The sequence below is a fragment of the Diabrotica undecimpunctata genome, unplaced genomic scaffold (assembly GCF_040954645.1).
Source record: "Diabrotica undecimpunctata isolate CICGRU unplaced genomic scaffold, icDiaUnde3 ctg00000625.1, whole genome shotgun sequence".
Taxonomy (NCBI): domain Eukaryota; kingdom Metazoa; phylum Arthropoda; class Insecta; order Coleoptera; family Chrysomelidae; genus Diabrotica; species Diabrotica undecimpunctata.
The window spans coordinates 210,596-232,607 of NW_027311926.1; the positions used below are offsets into that span (position 1 = coordinate 210,596).

A 22,012-nucleotide genomic window follows, 5' to 3' on the forward strand; every position below is an offset into this window, starting at 1 on the left:
AAGATTACCACGACAAAATGAACTCCGATATTTTTAAGGATTACTTTTCTCATGTATTGAATTTTCTACCAAATAATGCTGTCAGTATAATATATTAGAATGAAAAATCAACAAGCAAATTTAACATTTTTTAACATATATGCCCCTACTGAGAATGCTTCTGAAGAAGAAAAGAATGAATTCTATGAGAAACTTGAAGAATTGTACGAAGAAATACCAAAGAACGACATACTAATCCTGTTAGGAGACTTCAACGCAAAGATAGGGAAAGAAGACACGAACAGAGAAATCGCAGGAAAAGAAACGATCCATCAAAATACGAATAACAATGGCAGGAGAATATGTAATCTAGCAGCAGCAACCAATACTTTTATTATTAGCACTCAATTCAAGCACAAAAAAGAGCACAAAGTAACGTGGCTAATACCTGGAACAACAGACGGAAACCAAATAGACCACATCCTAATCTCAAAAAAATGGAGAACAATTTTACAGAATGTAAGGTCTTCCAGGGAAGCCAATGCTGATTCGGATCACATTTTGGTGATAAGCGACATGAAATTGAAGATACTTACAGATAAAAACGACAGAAAGAAAAGAAAGAGGAGGAATCGGTCGAAACCAAATACAGATAATGCAAACAGAAAATTCTGCACTAAATTGGAAGAAAAACTACTAGTCCTAAAACCATCGAACGTAGATAAAACATGGGAAGACATAAAAGATAGTATCTTAATAACAGCAGAGGAGACGATAGGACTAATGGAAGACAATAAAAGAAAGGATTGGTACGATGAAGAATGCGAGCAAGCTAGTAAAGATAAGGACAAAGCAAGACACAGGTGGGTGACCACACGGAAACAAGAAGATCTCCTACACTATAAAGAGAAGAAGAAAGAGTCAGACAAATGCTGCAAAACAAAAAAGAATAAATGGATCGAAGAATTACTGCAGGAACTCGAAGCCAATAGTAATGGCAATGCAAGACTATACAAATACATAAAATCACAGAAAAAAAAGTGATACCGGCAAATATTGGAAAAATGGAATGAGAAACACACTATAGAAAACTGTTTAAAAACAAAGACGATGCTGAAAACGCAGAAAATGAAGAAAAAACAGAAAATAGGAATGGAGAACAATCAGAGCCTTCCTCATACAGCGAAGTATTGGCGACCATAAACAGATTAAAGACAAGGAAAGCAGCAGGACCAGACGACATTATAAATGAGTTCTTCAAGAAAGGGGGAGAGGAACTAGCCCACAGAATCCACAACCTAATAGAATGAATATGGGAAGAAGAATGCATGCCGAACGACTGGAATTATGGTCTGATAACACCAATCCCCAAAAAAAGGCGACAAGACTAAATGCAATAACTACAGGGGAATCACGTTATTAAATACAATGTACAAAATATTAACTAATTTTATCAGACAAAGAATAGAAAAAGAAACTAGAACAAAAATAGGTGAGTACCAACATGGATTCAGAGAAGGTAAGTCAACAATAGATGCAATACACATTGTAACGCAAATCGTCGAAAAAAGTTACGAGCACGGAATAGATCTACATATACTGTTTATTGACTACAAGCAAGCTTTTGACAGTGTAATAAGGGAGGAACTAATTAAGGATATGAATCAATTAGGCATCCAAGAAAAACTAATAAGTCTCACGAAAATGACGATGAAGGAATCCAAGGTACGAATCTTAACAAGGGAAGGCCCGTCAGATGAAGTACAAATGGAGGTAGGTGTCAAACAAGGAGACTCCCTGTCAACAACATTATTTAACATTGCCATAGAAGGAAGAACAGCCAAAATTATGGGAACGATTATCGAATCTTCAGCCCAACTGATAGCGTATGCAGACGATATTGCACTGGTTACTAGAGATTTAAAACCCATGCAGAACATAATATTAATACTAGATAAAGAAGCAAAGAAGAGAGGGCTAGTAACAAACCAAAGCAAAACGAAATACCTCAAGTGTTCAAGAGAGAATACGAACATAGAGAAAGAAATTAAGCTTGGTGCATATACATTTGAAAGAGTACACCGTTTCAAATACCTGAGACTGATGGTGAATGACAGAAATGATAGAACGGATGAAATAAATGAACGCATCCTACTGGGTAATAAAACCTACTGGAACTACCAAAAATTCCTGAAAGAAAAGCACATTAGTAATAAAACCAAATTAAAAATTTACAAGACTGCAATCAGGCCAGTGATCACCTATGGTGCAGAGACGATGTGCCTAATACAAAAAGATCAAATGAGGTTGTAAATTCTAGAGAGAAAGATAATTCGACGAATAATGGGACCGGTGAGAATAAGTGTAAGCGAATTTAGAAGATTAACCAATGAAGAAATTAAAGAAGTCATCGAGGGTGAAGACATAATCAAGTTCGTGAAGACGCAAAGGCTCAGGTGGCTGGGACACACAGAAAGAGCTAACCCAGACTCTACGCTAAAGCGAATAACTGGATGGAGACCAACAACAAAGAGAACAAAGGGGAGACCCAAAACAAGATGGAGAGATCAAGTCTTAGGAGACATAAAGAAGCTGAGAATCTACAATTGGAAGGAGCGCTATAATAATAAAAAAAAACAACAGCGGACTGATTCTCCGCAATAAATTAATCAGAGAGCCCAAAAGGGCGGCAAACACTCCGCCAGGAGTGAATAAGCCATGCATGAATGCTGTCAGTGTTTTCGATAACGCGAGCTATCACTCAAAATTAGTGGAAAAGACCGACGCACAGTGAGGCGAAAAAGCGAAAAACTGCTTAAAAATAATTTTTTTCATATATTCAATAAATTCATGATTCGTAAATTGGCATAGGTCTGCCTTTTAGGCAATCAGAACTGGAATTTTATACAAAGCTAACAGTAGCCTTTAGAAGGTGAAGAAACATGAGAGAGTGAATTTGAAAAAAAGTTAAGAAACTGTCTAATTCTTTTTTAATATTAAAAGCGGATATAATAATTTCTGTCGTGTCCTACGTTAGTTACAGAAGGAAAAAATTAATAATTTAATATTTAAACCGAAAATCGCTTTTGATCAGCCCAGAAAAGGTTTCCCAGAAAATTCAAGGTTTTTTTTCAAAGTCCCTACAAAAAAATATATTTTTTAAAATACATATTAATTAGTCCTCGAGGGTCTGAATAAAGATACTGAAAGGGAATTGGCTGAGTAAACCTGCGAACTTTGGATGTCGAGTCCAAACAAAACGAAAAAGCTCGCTCGATACTCTAGTCGTCAGATACGAAAACGCCAGTGAACCTTTAAAAATCATCATCAAATTATGCTGAGAATATCAATTTTGAGATCGCAAAAAATATGCAAAAAAGTATCTATATATATATATATATATATATATATATATATATATATATATATATATATATATATATATATATATATATGTTCGGATAAGTTTCCGCGGTCAGATAAATGAAAATTACTGAGTTCTCGGGAAGAACCGCGTTGAGAATTTAATACTCGACGTTTCGGCACCCATTTTGGAGCCATTATCAAGAGGGATACGGTTCGGTTCGAGTTCGGGGTCTCAATCTGCCTACTCCCCTCACTCGAGACGTACCAGTATCGTGTTCTATATTGCAAGAACTGTCTCTCGGCACTGAGGTCTCAATCTGCCTACTCCCCAGTGTCGAGTGACAACCGGTCTTACCCTGTGTGGCTGCTTTTATACTCGCTGTATGCGCGGGAACGGTATGCGCTGACGTGGTCTGAACTGACGTGGCCTGAGCGGTGTGGGCGGGAGGTCGCTGAAGAAGGGGTCGCCATGTTGCCGGCAATCGTTTCGCGTCATCGCGCGTGTTCAAGCTGTGAGGCCGTTTTTCGATTTCGATAGCTTCACGAATGATTCTCGCTTTTAATGAGCGGTTGGGAGCGATGGTTTTTGCTTTTTCGAAATCTATTTTGTGGCCTGTCTGAATATGATGTTGGGCTAGGGCTGAAGTGGTATCGGAATGTTTGACTGATAGAGAATGTTCGTAAATACGGTTATGGATTCGTCGGTTTGTCTGTCCTACGTATGTACGTGGGCAACTGGAACAAGGTATCTCGTAGACACCATGGTCTTCATTGGGGATTTGGTCTTTTACGGATCTAACGAGATTGGACAATTTGGAGTGAGTGGTGAAGATGGTTTTGATATTAAGAGGGATGAGAGTTCTACTGATCTTATCAGTGACACCTTTAATAAAAGGTAGAAAGATTTTGGGTTGATCCGGCGGCAAGGTTTCTTTTTTGGATGGAATGGGGTTTAGAAGTTTTTGAATGCTTCTATTGATTTGGGTTTTGTGGTAGCCGTTTTGTAGGAGTGTTTGTCTTATTGAATTGATTTCGGATGACCTGTGATTGTTGTCGCTAAGTCTTATGGAACGGGAAATAAGAGTGTTGATGACTGAATTAAGTTGGGCGGGGTGATGATGTGACTGGGCATTGAGATAGCGGTTTGTATGAGTGGGTTTCCGGTACACGGAATAGGAAAAACTGTGAGGTGGATTTTTCTGAATAAGAACATCAAGGAATGGCAAAGACGCTTCAGACTCAACTTCCATCGTGAATTGAATGCTGGGATGTATTCCATTCAGGTGGGAGAGGAAGAGATCTAATGTGTCTTTACCATGGGGCCAAATGACAAAGGTGTCATCAACGTACCGTAACCAGCAGGTGGGTTTGAGATTTGACGAGGACAAGGCTACTGTTTCGAAATGTTCCATGTATATATCTGCTATTACGGGAGAGAGGGGCGATCCCATTGGGGCACCTTTGATTTGACGATAGAAACGATTTTGGAACGTGAAATATGTATTAGACATGCAGTGTTTTATAAGAGATAATGTGTCTTGGGGAATTTGATGTTTAGAGTCCAAGATGGAAATGGTTTCATCGATGGGAATGTTGGTAAATAAAGAAACAATGTCAAAACTGACTAGTATGTCTGAGGGCGAAATAGAAAAGTTTTTCAGAAGATCAATGAAATGAAAAGAGTTTTTGACAAAGGACGAGGCGTTTTCGGCTAATGGTTGTAAGGATGAAGCGAGATGTTTTGCCAATTTCTGAGTGGGACAGTTGTATGCACTGACGATGGGTCTTAGGGGAACATTGGGCTTATGGATTTTTGGAAGGCCGTATATCTTTGGAATTCGGGATGATTTTTCTCTGGGTATAAGAGATTTTTTGAGGTCTGGAGATAGAGTAGACTTATTTATAATGGATTTGGTCGTTTTTTCTAGATATGTGGTTGGATCATTTGGGACATGTTTGTATTCTGTGGAATTCAGAAGTTCGGACATTTTGTCGAAATAGTTAGAAGAGTTGAGAATGACGGTGGCATTACCTTTGTCGGCCGGAAGGATGACGATGTCAGGGTTGTTGTAAAGTTCTTTGAGGGCACGTCTTTCTGAAAGACTGATATTTGAAGGTGGGGGTTTGGAAGTACGGAGAATTCTGGCGACATCTTGTCTGGCAACTTCGGCTTGGTCGGAAGGAAGATGGGAAATAGCTTCTTCAGTTTGACAAATAATTTTCTCAGTTGGAATGGAAAGAGGAGTGACAGAGAAATTGAAGCCTTTTGACAGAGCTTTGGTAGCTGAATCGGATATGTGAATATCTGAGAAATTATGGACAACAGTAGAAGGTTGTTGATTTGAAACGGGCGGTGGATTTTGCTGAGAGATAAGTTGGTCCAGTTTGCGTTTCTGGGTTTGGGTTTTGTTGTCAGAAATGTGTTGGGCTTTTTGGTGAGAAAGACGATCGAAAGTGTCCCATAATAATGGATGGATATTGAAAGAGTGGATGTCATTGTAGGTTTTAAGAAGTTGGGAATTTGTTGTATCTAAGTTGCGTCGGGTGGAATGAATTGAATTTCTAAGAAGCGAAAAACCCACTCATACAAACCGCTATCTCAATGCCCAGTCACATCATCACCCCGCCCAACTTAATTCAGTCATCAACACTCTTATTTCCCGTTCCATAAGACTTAGCGACAACAATCACAGGTCATCCGAAATCAATTCAATAAGACAAACACTCCTACAAAACGGCTACCACAAAACCCAAATCAATAGAAGCATTCAAAAACTTCTAAACCCCATTCCATCCAAAAAAGAAACCTTGCCGCCGGATCAACCCAAAATCTTTCTACCTTTTATTAAAGGTGTCACTGATAAGATCAGTAGAACTCTCATCCCTCTTAATATCAAAACCATCTTCACCACTCACTCCAAATTGTCCAATCTCGTTAGATCCGTAAAAGACCAAATCCCCAATGAAGACCATGGTGTCTACGAGATACCTTGTTCCAGTTGCCCACGTACATACGTAGGACAGACAAACCGACGAATCCATAACCGTATTTACGAACATTCTCTATCAGTCAAACATTCCGATACCACTTCAGCCCTAGCCCAACATCATATTCAGACAGGCCACAAAATAGATTTCGAAAAAGCAAAAACCATCGCTCCCAACCGCTCATTAAAAGCGAGAATCATTCGTGAAGCTATCGAAATCGAAAAACGGCCTCACAGCTTGAACACGCGCGATGACGCGAAACGATTGCCGGCAACATGGCGACCCCTTCTTCAGCGACCTCCCGCCCACACCGCTCAGGCCACGTCAGTTCAGACCACGTCAGCGCATACCGTTCCCGCGCATACAGCGAGTATAAAAGCAGCCACACAGGGTAAGACCGGTTGTCACTCGACACTGGGGAGTAGGCAGATTGAGACCTCAGTGCCGAGAGACAGTTCTTGCAATATAGAACACGATACTGGTACGTCTCGAGTGAGGGGAGTAGGCAGATTGAGACCCCGAACTCGAACCGAACCGTATCCCTCTTGATAATGGCTCCAAAATGGGTGCCGAAACGTCGAGTATTAAATTCTCAACGCGGTTCTTCCCGAGAACTCAGTAATTTTCATATATATATATATATATATATATATGTATATATATATATATATATCTTCTTCTTAGTCGTTAACCTGATGCAGGTATCGTGATATCATGAAGCTATTAACTAAATTTCCCAATGTTCCTCCACGTTTTTCTATCTTCTGCCATTCTAGCACATTCTGACAATGGAGCGCCAATGGTAGCAACAATATGGTCCGTGTATATATATATATATATATATATATATATATATATATATATATATATACTACGTTCTTGAACCGTACTATATTTAATATAAAATTAATATAAAACTAGTTTTTCTTGGGTATAGGTTCAATAAATTATATTACATGTGGAACTAGATTTTATTTTCCATAGAAATCAACGTTTCGGTAGAAAACCCTTGCCTTTGTCAAGATTCTAAAATGTAATAAAATTAAAATAATAAAATCTTTGTTCTGAATCTTGTACATTTTAGAATCTTGACAATGGCAAGGGTTTCCTGCTGAAACGTTGATTTCCAAATAAAATCTAGTTCCACATGTAATATAATTTATTGAACCTAAAACCAAGAAAAACTAATTTTATATATATATATATATATATATATATATATATATATATATATATATATATATATATATATATAAATATATATATATATATAAATATATATATATAAATATATATATATATATATATATATATATATATATATATATATGTATACATACATATATATATATATATATATATATATATATATATATATATATATATATATATATGTATATATATATATATATATATATATATATATGTATACATATATATATATATATATATATATATATATATATATATATATGTATATATATATATATATATATATATATATATATATATATATATGTATACATACATATATATATATATATATATATATATATATATATATATATATATATACAGATTGAACGAATTTAGAACGGAACATACGAAATCAATGTATTTCGGCTCAACTCCGCTCTAGGTGGTTGGCCAACAAAAGGTTGTCAAATAATTATATTATAAAAATCTAATACTTCAGCGGGCTGCTGGATTCTGAATTCATTCAAGAACAAATCAAAACTCCACCCAAATAGGTTGCCTAGAATCACTGAAAAAACTAGACTACACAAGCAGTTATTATGCTGTCAAACCACTTATCGCTTCCTTATAGTCCAAGAGATAGAGCCGAAATTTTGAACTGATAAGTAATATGACATTTCTCTATTGGAATATATTCATTGTAACTGGGTTAAGACTTTGCCTTACAGGCGGACCCCCTCGTGGTACAGGGGGTGGCTATACAGGGATGAAGTTGTAATTTTTTTCGGAAAAATTAACGATCGATAATATGGCTGAAAATTTGCCCAGAGTAAGATCTTGGTATAACTAGACGAAATCCCAAAGGGCGGACGCGAGAGTGGATACATAAGGGGTGGCGGACAGGGGTGAAGTTGCAATTTTTTGGGGAAAAATTAACGATAAGTAATATGTCCGCCATTTTCATGGCTCATTATTTAGCCCCTAAAAACTCTAAATCCAAAAGGGCGGACAGCTGGGTTGGTACATAGAGCTATAAAACGGGGTCAAATGTACCACTTGCCTGCGCATTTTAGGTCTCGGTAACAATTTTCAAACTGATTTTATTATGATATTTTTATACCGATTGATTTGAAAATTTGTATGCTCACTTCTGTTACTATTCTGAGAAGCGTCAAGTAGATTTTTCCTCAAAATTTTCCAAAAAAATTTCCGTAAATGAAAATTTTCGTAATTTTTAAAGGTAAAATCTAATTTGTAGAATCTTTTCGATTTTCTGTAAGTTATACCATGATTTTTTTCCAAAAATTTTCAAACGATTTTTCCGATAAGAAAAAAAAATTTAGAAAAACTTTTCTAAAACATTTGATAAAACTCTACGTCATCGCCTGAATCTTTTATAGAATATTTTGTAGTTTTAAAATGATATTATGATAATGTTTTTTTTTTTCAAACTAAAGTCATATTTACTTTACAAATCACATTTTTTTCTTAAATATAAATATTTTTATAATTAATTTTTAATGGAATAAATGTTTGATATTTGATATTTTATTAAATTAAAGTAATTTTATAATGTTAACTATTAAATATTTTTTGTATAACAAATAGTAATTTTACTTATTTTTTATTACAATAAAAAGGTTTTTAAATTTATATTGCATATATAATGGTTGTTCAGATATAAGAAAAATTTGATTTATTATTACATTAATAATCAAATATAAAATATATTATTTCTATTTATCAATAGGTAAAATTCATTTTGTAGAATTCCTTTAACATTTTACAAATAATTATTAATAAAAATCAATTTAATAGTGGAATTATCAATTTTTTAAGTTTTGAAATTTACTTTGTAGATATTTTCAATATTTTTTTTAACTTTTAAATTGATTGAATTTTTTTTTCATTAGTTAATTATAATTTTACAAATTCTGTTTGGACATTAATTTTGCATCATTATTATTTTAAAATATTATGATGCGCGTTCCATTTAGACCAGTAATTCTAGACGCATGCGCTAAATGTAATAAGTATCAAGATGCTTTTATCCAACTTGGTGAAACTGACTTCGATTGTAATGAAGTTTTTGAAACCTTAGAAACTTTCATGTCACTTATATGGAACAGGACTGACGAGAACAATTCCATAAAGAAAAGTAAACGATGTCAGATTTTCACTATTTAACCGGCAGTATAAGTTGCATGATGTAAACGAGCCTTTTTAAAAAAAAAACTAAAAAATTTCGATGCTTCAAGCTTACCACCATGTCAAGATGAATTACACCAACATCTACTGCGAGCCCATTATATTTCAAATATTTGGACAAATGCTCATAAAAAAGTAACAACAGAATTGATTCTTGAAGAACATGGTTGAGAGTTTTAAGATGAAACATATAAATTCAAATGGTTTAGTGGACCTCAGATGCCAGAATCAATTCGAGAAGTAGTGATTGAAAATGAAGCAGATAATGAATGTGATATTATTGAAAGTGAAAGTGACGAAGATGATGAATGTGATGACATCAATGAGAGTGAGAAAAATGACGAAATTTTTCACAATTTTTTTTTCTTATCGGAAAAATCGTTTGAAAATTTTTGTAAAAAAATCATAAAAAAATCATCAAAAAATTTTCATTTACGGAAATTTTTTTGGAAAATTTTGAGGAAAACTACTTGACGCTTTTCAGAATAGTAACAGAAGTAAGCATACAAATTTTCAAATCAATCGGTATAAAAATATCATAATAAAATCAGTTTAAAAATTGTTACCGAGACCTAAAATGGGCAGGCAAGTGGTACATTTGACCCCGTTTTATGGCTCTCTGTACCAACCCAGCTGTCCGCTCTTTTGGATTTAGAGTTTTTGGGGGCTAAATAATGAGCCATGAAAATGGCGGACATATTACTTACCGCTAATTTTTCCCCAAAAAATTGCAATTTCACCCCTGTCCGCCACCCCTTATGTATCCACTCTCGCGTCCGCCCTTTGGGATTTCGTCTAGTTATACCAAGATCTTACTCTGGGCAAATTTTCAGCCATATTATCGATCGTTAATTTTTTCGAAAAAAATTACAACTTCATCCCTGTATAGCCACCCCCTGTACCACGAGTGGCGTCCGCCTGTAAGGCAAAGTCTTAACCCAGTTACAATGAATATATTCCAATAGAGAAATGTCATATTACTGATCATTCCAAAATTTCGGCTCTATCTCTCCGACTATTAGGCAAGCTCCTCTTTCCTTTAAAGGAGACAGATAGTTGAACGATATTTTATACAATGTCTATCACTGGGTATGGATTTATTTTTGTCCAAGTTTTATATTGGTCCACTATTTCAAATGCAGTTCAAACAGACATATATTAAATTGTATGTTCCGTTTTAAATTCGTTCAATCTGTATATATATATATATATATATATATATATATATATATATATATATATATATATATATATATATATACCACTAGTATTTTAGTCTTTAAGGGATATTCCGACAAAACAGATTGCATTAACAATGTTTTACTTAAGATTAAGAAGAATATGCAGCTATTTACAAATTTCTATTTTCCAAAGATCCTTCAACTTCCTTGGTTTATCTCAAGGTGGCTAAAATAGCAGGATGTGTATATGTAAGAAACTATTATGAGAGCGAAGGTGTTGAATAAGCTGTTGGACAATCCAGCGGAGCCTGTTTGCATTGCAGCTAGGATTTCACCTAAAAGAAGGATATGTTAGTATGTATATAAATATTCTTAATGTGGTAGTTTAAGCTACTTGTGTTAAAATGTTTAAATATTCTTTTCTAGTATTGAAGGAACTAAAGTTCATAACTACATTATAGCCGTTGGTTTATTAGTTGGTCCACGTAACGTATCATTCGCTTCCAGAATTGCCAACAATAGAATGTATATATCTTTGATTTAAAAATGCAGTTGATTCACTGCTATATTCCCATAAATATGTTAAAATAATAGAAACTCAGGTATATTGTTCTGAAGCTATTTTCTTGTGACATTTTAAAGTAATTACTATTTAAATAGGAATAGGCCACAACTGAAGGTTAAAGTACGTTTATTGACGTTTCAATTTCCACTTCGGAAATCGTTCTCAAAATACAAACCTTTTTGATTGTATTTTAAGAACGACCGAAGAAGGTCCGAAGTGGAAATTGAAACGTCAATAAACGTACTTTAACCTTTAATTGTAGCTTATTCCCATAGCCTATATTAAAAAAAAACTAAACCCCAATAATATCTCTTCCACAGAAGAGACAGATGAACAATTATCTCAGGCAGAATTATAACATGTCCAATTCCTTTATTTTACAGTGGAATCTTAATGGGTTTTATACTCATTTAGAACAATTAAAACTTTTAATAAATGAATTATGCCCAAAGATCTTATGTCTTTAAGAAACTCATTTTAAACAAGTTAATATAAATCTTCGAAATTACCAATGTTTTCAAAAAAAACAGACTAGCACAATAGGCCAGTGACGGAGTAGCTATCTTTGTTAAGTACAGACCTAGAAGCTAAGCCAATTGCATTAAGTACTAATCTCGAAGCTGTAGCAGTGAGTATTACATATTAAAAACATATTAATATATCCAACATTTATTTAACACATCCTAGCGAGCTAGACCTATAAGAACTAAATAACCTTCTTGATCAAATTCCACACAGAAAAATAATTTTAGGGGATATGAACTGTCATCATTCTGCATGGTGAAGCTCGAAAACAGACAAATACGGTAACCTAATAAAACATCTTATTGACTCTTCTCATTTATTATTACTTAATACAGGGGAACCTACCAGATTTAACTTCTATAACGGCTCTTTTTCCGCCACAGATTTATCATTATGTAGTCAATCCTTATCAACGTTTCTCACGTGGAATACTTTAAAATCGTTATATGACAGTGATCACTTTCCTATCTGCATATCATTAAATGCAATTCGATCTCCTAATTTTCCAATCTATTAATCCTAGAAATTAAGGAATGCAAACTGGTCGTCTTATCAAGTCGAGATTGAAAAGAAAATTAAAAACTATCATCCAAGTGATGATATAAACTCTAATATTACCTCCTTAAACAGGATATTTATAGAAGCAGCTTTAAATAATATAGGTAAAACAAAGCTCTGAAAAAGACCTCCAGTACCTTCGTGGAACAATGAAGTAGTACTTGCTCTATCTTCTAGCAATCACACCTGGAGATGGTACGTATCATCTATCAATTCTTTAACACCCTCCGACATAATCTGGACTAAAATTCGTAAACTTAAAGGCTCTAATTCTTATAGACATATTAACACCTTAACACACAATAATAAATTAATCGCTTTAGCTGATAGCGACAAAAATATTTCTTATGAATCCCTAATTTACAAGAAAAACATAGAAGCTTCTACAATCCTCATTAACAACTCTGACAGCCCCTTAAATGCTCCTATAACTCTTCAAGAGTTAGAGTTTTCTTTCGAATATAAAAAATACAGCTGCAGGACCAGATGATATTCTACCAGTCTTCATAAAAAACTTACCATTCGAAGCCAAATTAATTCTGTTAGATTTATTTAATACCTGCTTCCTAAAGCATGAATTGCCAGACCTCTGGTCTCAAGCAATAATCATTCCCATTATTAAGCCTAACAAACCAAAAGACAACCCTACCTCTTACAGACCCATCTCTCTTACATGTTGCATGTGCAAGATCCTAGAAAAAATTTTAAACCTTCGCCTTATATGGTACTTATAAAATAATAATTTTCTTACTAACTTCCAAAGTGGTTTTCGAAGAGGTAGATCCACATAAGATAATCACGTTGCATTAGAGACTTCAATTAATGAAGCTTTTGCAAATATCCAAAAACTAATTGCAATATTTTTCGATATAACCCAAGCCTACGATAGGGCATGGAGGCACTGTATTCTACAAACATTTAAAGATACTGGCATTCAAGGTCACATACTTGCATTTATAATTTTTTTATTTTAATCGCTCAATTCAAGTTAGAATTAATGATGTTACAAGCTTATCTAAGATACTTTTTCTTCTTTATGTACCGTCTTCTACCGAAGGTTGGCGACCATCAAACGATAGGTTTCTCTGTTTTGTGCCGCATGTATTATGTTCGCAGCTTTTGGTATTTGAAGTAGTATCTATATTTGATATATCTTCTAAGATACTAGACAATGGAATTCCTCAAGGTTCGATTCTTAGTCCAACTTTATGCTTAATCGCTTTTAATAGTAGTATAAATGTAATTAAAGCATCCATTAAAGCTAGTTTTTATGCAGATGCCATTTTTATTTATACTAAATCGAATAATGTAATGGCAGCAACTAAAATTATAAAGAGTTTCTTAAATCGGCTTTATAATTGAACGATAAAAACGGAATTTGTTTTTTTTTATTGAAAAAACACGATACATTATTTTTAATAAAAATAAAACACACCTCACAACTAGTCATAATTTACCTTTAGAACAGTCAAAAGAAATAAAATTTCTAGGTCTAACTTTTGGGAGAACTTTTTTGTTCTTCATTTATATTTTATATTTACAACTTCTTTCAAAGCTGTTAACGCGACTTGTTTTATGCTGAATTTTACATGCTAAGATAATTTTTTATCTTAATCTTAATCTTAATCTTGTAATAAATGTATATTAAACATTCTGTTTTTCTATCTTCTTTATACCCCTAGTATAATGCATTAAAAAAATTTAACAAAACACTGATAAAATAGTAAAATAACTTACCGACTAGATTTAAGTTGACGAAATGACTTTTTACTGGTTAGGTACTAATCTGACATTCATAAGTACCAGCCTCTCTCTTTTGAGCCCATCTGATCTGGAAAGTCCAGTCATCTGTTTCAGGATGGTGATTTGCGTGAAAACTGAAACAATGTTCTTGTGGCATTCAAAAGTAATTAATATTTAAATGGGAATAAGCCACAAATAAAGGTTACAATTAGTTTATTGACCTCTCAATTTCCGCTTCGGAAATCATTCTCAAAATATAAACATTAGTAATTTACTAATAATTTCGAAGTGGAAATTGAAACGTCAATAAACTAACTTTAATTGTAGCTTATTCCCATTTAAATATTAATTTGCCTTATAGCTTCCCACTGTGAGGAGATGAATATCTCTGTGTCTGATCCATGATACCTAAAACCAAAAATATTAAACATTATTAAATTTGTTAACCAATAACGAAAGATAAGTTGTTGAATGGTTTGAAATAGAAAACATGATCGCCAGGAGCCTAAGATCAAATTTTGGCTAACACTAAGTTTTAGCTTCTCTCTACTAAGCCTCTGTTTTTGATGTATGTTCCGTACATAGAAATCTTCTGTTGTTAAATTTGGTTTTGGACATGAAATATCTTAGTGTATTGTTTTTTTTTTGATGTTATTGTGATGTTGACGTGATGTTGTTGTGATATTTGAATGGAGACCTAGACACGATGTTTATCGTAATCGAGGACGTCCTCCAACAAGGTGGTCAGATGACATCAAGCGCATTCAGCACAACTGGATTCAGGGTGCTCAAAATAGAATGCAGTGGAATTATTTACGGGAGGCCTATGTCCAGAAGTGGACTCAAAACGGCTGATGATAATGTGATGTACTTATTTCCTCTAGTTTTTAATTTTTCTTCTAAGCCCTTTCAATATGGTATTATTGTCATCTTTGAATCTCTTCTTGTGAGTGTTTCTGGATTACTTGTGACGTTTTGTTGTTTCACTTCTCCAGTCTTGTAAAATTCCTTGTTTATAAATGACAATGGGTAATTATTTTTTGACACGGACACACCCACATACACTCATACATACATACAAAACATTTATCAGGTCGGTGATTGAATATAGATTTAATCTTTATATCTTGTTCAACTGCCACCTCACACAAAGACTGCTGGGATTGGAACGGGGAATCCTGCGTAGAGTAAACAACAAACGGTATGACTACCTCTCCGCCCTCATTCATCAACTGTAGAACATCCAACCCATCAATGAGAGGCTCTCCTCTCTGAGCAGTAGTTACACAATCAAAACCATCCGTGGCCCAAACTTCAGAACCTACTCATCCATCGACAATGTATTCAAAAGACGTCCTAAACCCAAACTCCCTATCCTACCCACTAAATTACTGGGCCTTGCCAGCAACGAACTCCCTGATGAATACATTAACACCCTGGAAGCAATTCCACTCTTTTATCGCAGCAATAATCAGTAAATGTTCACTTCGAGCTCGATAGACAGGGAGGGATAGGGTTTCTGTGGTTTCCCGATCTCATTGCACAATGATAACTGTCTATTGCAGAGGATACAGCCACAACTGTCCTAACGCGATTTACAATTCATATACTTATTAATTAAATTCAGTCAATTTATAACTATATATTTTCGCTAATAAAATTCTAAAAAGGACCGTTTTAGTTCAACAACCCTTTCGCCTCTGATTATCCAGGATCCTCCTCCGCGGGACATATCCAACGAAGCGAACCACCAGTAGATCCAATGCAGCGACAGAAGCCAACCCAACAAAAAAATAAATCACGTCCTGAAAAGGTGGCTAAATCTGGACAATATTAACTGGTGTAGTGATGATATCTAACAACAACAATCTGCATGTTAAATACAATGAAAAGATCACTAAGTATAGAAGTCTGGAAATTTAAATTAAAAAACAATGGAGAATGGAAAGTATCCAGATATTGTATTTCTTTGCAATTACACCATAATGGATTGTAATGAGAATTTCATTTTACATTTATTTTAACGTTTCAAAATGCTTACCAATTAGCTCTTCGTACCAAATTAATGGTAAAGTTTATATTTTAACATAATTTCTTAATTTATAAATTATTTTAAAAAGATTTCTGTACTGGATGTCGAATCGTCAAAATTATTGTAAAATGCAATTCTCATTACAATCAATTGTGATTTAATCCCCTAAAAATAAAATATTTAAAGCTGGGAAAGAACGAAATTCACAAATGACAATGGTACCTGGATGGAATTAATTAGTAATAAATACTTCAATCCCCAAAAAAAATTAAAAAAGGACCCTGCTGGAATTGTGGAAATCTTTAATAGTTTATGGAGCTAGTTTTCGTTTTTGAAAGTAAGTCATCATCTCAATAATATTGTGGAATTCGGTTGCCATTTATGCCGGCTGCGCAGCGTAAATGATCTGCACCTTCGCCATTACTGACGTTGTGGTATGCACCCGTTTTCCCAGACAAAAGTCCGTGCTATACCCCACAGAACTTAATTCCTATCTGAACTTAACAAAATTGAGCTACTTTATGAAAAAACAGAGGAGAAAGTTTTATAGTATGCAAAAGTAGGTGTAACTAGTTAACTAGTATTAAGACAAAGGAGTAGAAATTTAAGAGATAAAGAGCAACTTAAGTAATTTTACTTATCTTTAAGAATAAATATAAACGCGTGTGTATTCTCTTAAACAGTGGTATCAAGACTATTGTAGTCTACTGTTTCGTAATCTTATAATGGATAAACAGATCGGCTAAGAGAAAAACCCCGAACATAAAACTCGTGCTTCGGAAAACGATTTAAATATGCTAAAAGTTTCGAATATGGAATATGGATGGATTAAAACGATGATGATAATCTAATGGCAGTATTTGAAGGAATTAAGAAAAACAAGGAAGTATTCATCCTGGTAGATTTAAATGCTACAGCAGGAAGAAGAGACAACATTCAGATTATTAGGAAGTAGGGAGAAGCTATTTTAAATTAAAACGATGTGCGACCTTTTAGCTTATGTGAGAGCTTATCGGACAAATCATAAATGTGACAAATGGATTCTACGCTTATAAAGACATATAGAAATATACATGGACACAGACAACAAGAGGGCTAAGGTTAATTGTTGAATATGTCATCATACGTCAACACTCAAATCTACAAATTATGGATGTACGGGTGTATCGGGGAGCGGAGTGCGGATGGGATGACTTAACTATGGCAAATGTAGTAGTTAAATACCGGGAAAATAACAGCGACCATCAATATAAAAAACAGTATCCAGAAATATGAGTATAAACAAATATAACAAGAGGCTATAGGAAACTGTGTGACATCAAGATCCGGAGTGGTGGTCACAAGAAATAAGAGAGTTTGTAGATACTAAAGAGAAAGCCTATCGAATCTGGCTCCAAACACAAAATCTAGAAGACTGGAGAACATACACTTACTGTAATAGGAAAGTTATGAACACTGTGACCAACAGAAAAAACGAAACGTGGAACAAAAAATGTGAAGAAATAAACAGATATACGGATGTAACTGGAGTATATAAAGCTTGGAAGTTTATAATAAACTTCAGAAAAGATCACAAAGGAACAGAGAGATTAAACCCCGTAGGTAGGTTAGAGTGAGAAGAATATTACAAATCCCTATTTACGGACGCAAGATGATATTGTGAAATAAATTATACAAACATTAGAACAGATCCAATAGAAGAAGAAAAAGTAAAACTAAGCAACGTGGACGATATAAGACGAACCTTAAAGGAAATGAAATACGGGAAAGTTACAGAGCCTGTAAAGATACCCATTAAATTGATAAAACTCGGACAGTCAATACCAACAGAATTGTTAGCAGAGATCTTTGATAAATATCTAATCAAACAATAAAATATTTCAGAAGATTAAAACCTGGCGTATATAAGCTCTATACACAAAAAAGAGATAAAAATAAATGTAAAAATTACAGAGATTGTTGGCTCATATTATCATAACTGTACATTTGAAAACTCCAGGGGGCACAAATCTATGATTAATTGTATAGTCACTAATAGAAAAATCCACCCAAAGCAGATTCTAGATATCCGAACTTTAAACTCAACAGACGCAGGGAGTGAACACAAACTAGAACTAGCAAAAATAAGAATTAAAATAACACCAAAACATTTTCTACAGGAAATTCCCCGAAAAAAAACTCAATATAGAATCACTGTGGAACAAGTGCAAGAAAAATGTACCAAAGGAAGCTAGCACAGAAGATACAGCTGAAACAAATAGAACCCATCGAAGATATAAACGCAAGCTGGAACATACCAGCAAACGAATGGGAAAGATACCTGACGGAATTGTTTAAAGGAAAGAAAAATAATAATTAAACACCATAATGTACCTGAATTAAAAAGATACGAAATAGAAATCGGTTTTCAGGAAATAGAGATAGCCATAAATTCACTCAAAAATAGCACCATCAAAAGTGACCATGACCAGACGGAATAACCAAAGAGCTTCTAAAACACGGAGGAGAAAGTATGACCCTAGAGATGACAAAACTTAAACAAAAACTAATATTGCACTGCAAGATAACAGACGCATGGAGAAACATCATAATGATACCAATGTTCAAGAAAGGAGATAAAGAATTATAGAGGTATAAATCTACTGAACACCGCACTTAAGCTTACCACAAAAGTCCTAACCAACAAAATCAATAAACTAACAACTTTATTAGATAAACAATAAGTATTCAGATCCGAACGATCCTGCGTAGCCGCCGTATTTGTACTATAACTGATAAAGGCGATTGCATCCCAGTAGAAGACGTCTTACACCTATTGTATAAAAGAAACATACCAATCAATATTATACAAGCCATCGAAAACATCTACTTCCATAATCGAATACGGGCAAAGATAAATAGAAAACTAACACAGTGGATACCAGAACAAAGCGGAGTCAGACAGGGTTACTCGTTAAGCCCACTTCTCTTTTAATATAACAATGAACGAAATAATACACGCAGTACGTAAAGGGCATGGTAACAGAATGGGGAAGAAAGAAATCCAAATATTATGTTATGCAGACGACGTCGCAATAATCACCGAGACAGAAAACGAGCTCCAAAGATTAACACACATCTTCAATACAACAGACAAGAAATACAATATGATAATATCAACATCTAAATACCCACTACGATGTAAAATCGAAATTGATGGGAAAATAATAAAGCAGGAAGCAAGGTTTAGATATCTGGGAATAGATATAAGTAGTTAAGGAGATGTTGAAGGAGAACTACCACAACAAAGCTTAAAAGCAAGTAAAGCTACGGGATCTATAAAATACATAAAATCTCTATAAAAAAATACAATAAAAACAAGAATCTATAAAGCTGCAATTAGATCTATATTAACATACGCGGCGGAGACAAGACCTGAAACATCTAAAACGAGACGACTACTAGAAACAACAGAGATGAAAATACTTCTACACAGAAGCGAAAACATTAAAAGCATGAAATATAGAAGACATAAATGGGCGATGGGTGACAAAACGGAAATAGGAGTGTAACGACTACATTAGTAGAATGACAGAGGATAGGATAGTACGACTAGCACAAGATAAGTCACCATATGGATGAAGAAGTATTAACAGACCAAGAAAAAGATGGTGCGATAATTTAAACAATTTAGGAGGCTAATATTGAAGAAGAAACAGGCTTTAAAGCATACATACAAGAGGGAAGGCTCATCGGGAAGCATCGTTGGATACATAGGAAATACAACGCCAGTATGGAAGCTTCATACAAGCTTAAAAAAAAATTGCTTTTTATAGTTAAGTTTGAATTATTCTTAAAAACAATATTTATTGTAAAACGTTAGTAAAAATATTAATCGAATTATATCCCCCAGCCAGTATCTTATTTATCCCAACTTAAATATTTTAATTACATAAAGTAGTCTACTCACTGATTTATTTCCTAAATTTCGAACTCGGCAACTAAGATACGCTGATTTCCCAAAAAGAATAGTGCCGTTACTGGGAGTCGTCGCATCGAAGTAGGGATCGAAAAGATATTAGAAGATGCCATGCCGGAACTTACAAATGGCGAACCTAAAAAAAAAGCAAATTAAATATCTTACAAATTTTGAATGAATGCTGTTGATTGAATGATTATATTTTATTTTTTCAGCTTGAACTAGATATAAAACGCTTGTAAATATAAGATGTAGACATTTAATAGACGATAAATGGATTTAACTATGATTATGAGTATTTTGAGATCATTTCTTAATTTTCAGCGTCAATGTATCTTTCAAAATAAAGGATTTCAATGTGTGTCCAAATATTTATTATTGTTTGATAAATACGCGCAAAAGAATAACAAGAAGAATTCAGAAAATGATTAAATAAATTAGAGAAAAAAATAGAAGTAATAAGCCCAACTAACCAACAACTTATAAAAGTAAAAGAAGTTATAGAAAAGAAACTAAAACATATAAAACACAGCAACACAGACTTACAGAAAAATAAAAAAAATATCGGGCAAATAATGCAGATGGAGGTATCCTAACAAAAAAAATAAAAAAAAAATAGAAGAAATAAGCACAACAATCCTAATACAGATCGAGGTGGCCTAACAGTTGGTTCCCCTCTGCCTATCTACGTCGTAGGAAAGTTATCTTTTAGATGATTGTAAATAAGAGCAGTGTTATGAACTGGAGTACCATCGTGTAAAACCAAATTCGGTACTAGTGTAATAAGCCGGAACCATGTCTACGAAGATCATACGAGATATATCAATGAATTCTGCTTCACTTACTAATGATTGCGCAATAATTTTTATTCGGTGCAAAACTTTCTTTTTTATGTAATTTCCATGAGAAATATTCCCGATTTTTAAAAGCCACCGCCATTATTTACCATGAAACAACATGAAATGACACATGACAGGAATGACAACTGTTTCTTATGGTCAAGAAGGGTAATTTTAACCAGTGTTGCCATAGTTATTCAAAATTATGTTTTCTAATGAAAAATAAAAATTTATATAAAACAAAGTTTATAACATTTTATTTATTTATATTACTGCTTTTTTTTTTACCAGTGTTAGGTTGGATTTGATTACGTTGGTTTAGTTTTAATTTCATGTTTTCTTATGAAATATAAAAATTGTTATTTTTAATTATATTATAACATTTTATTCTTATTACTGCTTTTTTTTACCAGTGTTAGGTTAGATTTGGTTTATTGGTTTACATTTTTAATAATAAAATAAGACGATGGTTAACGGGTACTCTTTTTGCACGTGTTTATTAAGATTGCATCCACCTGTTTTAATTAACACGTTCGCGGACAAAGCAGCATATGCCGCTCTACTTTCTGGGACAAAGCGCGATATCCCGTCTAATGTTGAGAACGGCCAAAACGCAAAGCGGCTTACCAAGCACATTTTTGTACATGAAATACTATTCAAACACCTTAGGTGTCCCAGCAAATAACATAAAATATTGTGAACTATCCGTGTCGGTCAGTTTAGCTTTGAAATATTAGACGTGTGTTAGGCGGCGAGCACGTGGTACTATATCACTTCATTTTTGTTGTTTTTGTTGGTGTTTTGTTTATTTTGACTAGATTTGTTGAGGCAGTAATAAAATGTTGAGGTTATATTTTCGGTAAATATACTATT

General features: G+C 33.9%; 1 long non-coding RNA gene across 1 annotated transcript; it reads right to left on the minus strand.

The window, feature by feature from the left end:
* Positions 1 to 11,013: 11,013 nt before the first annotated feature.
* Positions 11,014 to 20,411, minus strand: LOC140431310 (uncharacterized). Its single transcript, XR_011949655.1, has 3 exons — positions 20,292 to 20,411; positions 14,305 to 14,718; positions 11,014 to 11,254 (listed from the first exon to the last, which is right to left on the minus strand). It is a non-coding gene; the product is annotated as an uncharacterized lncRNA (long non-coding RNA).
* Positions 20,412 to 22,012: the final 1,601 nt, after the last annotated feature.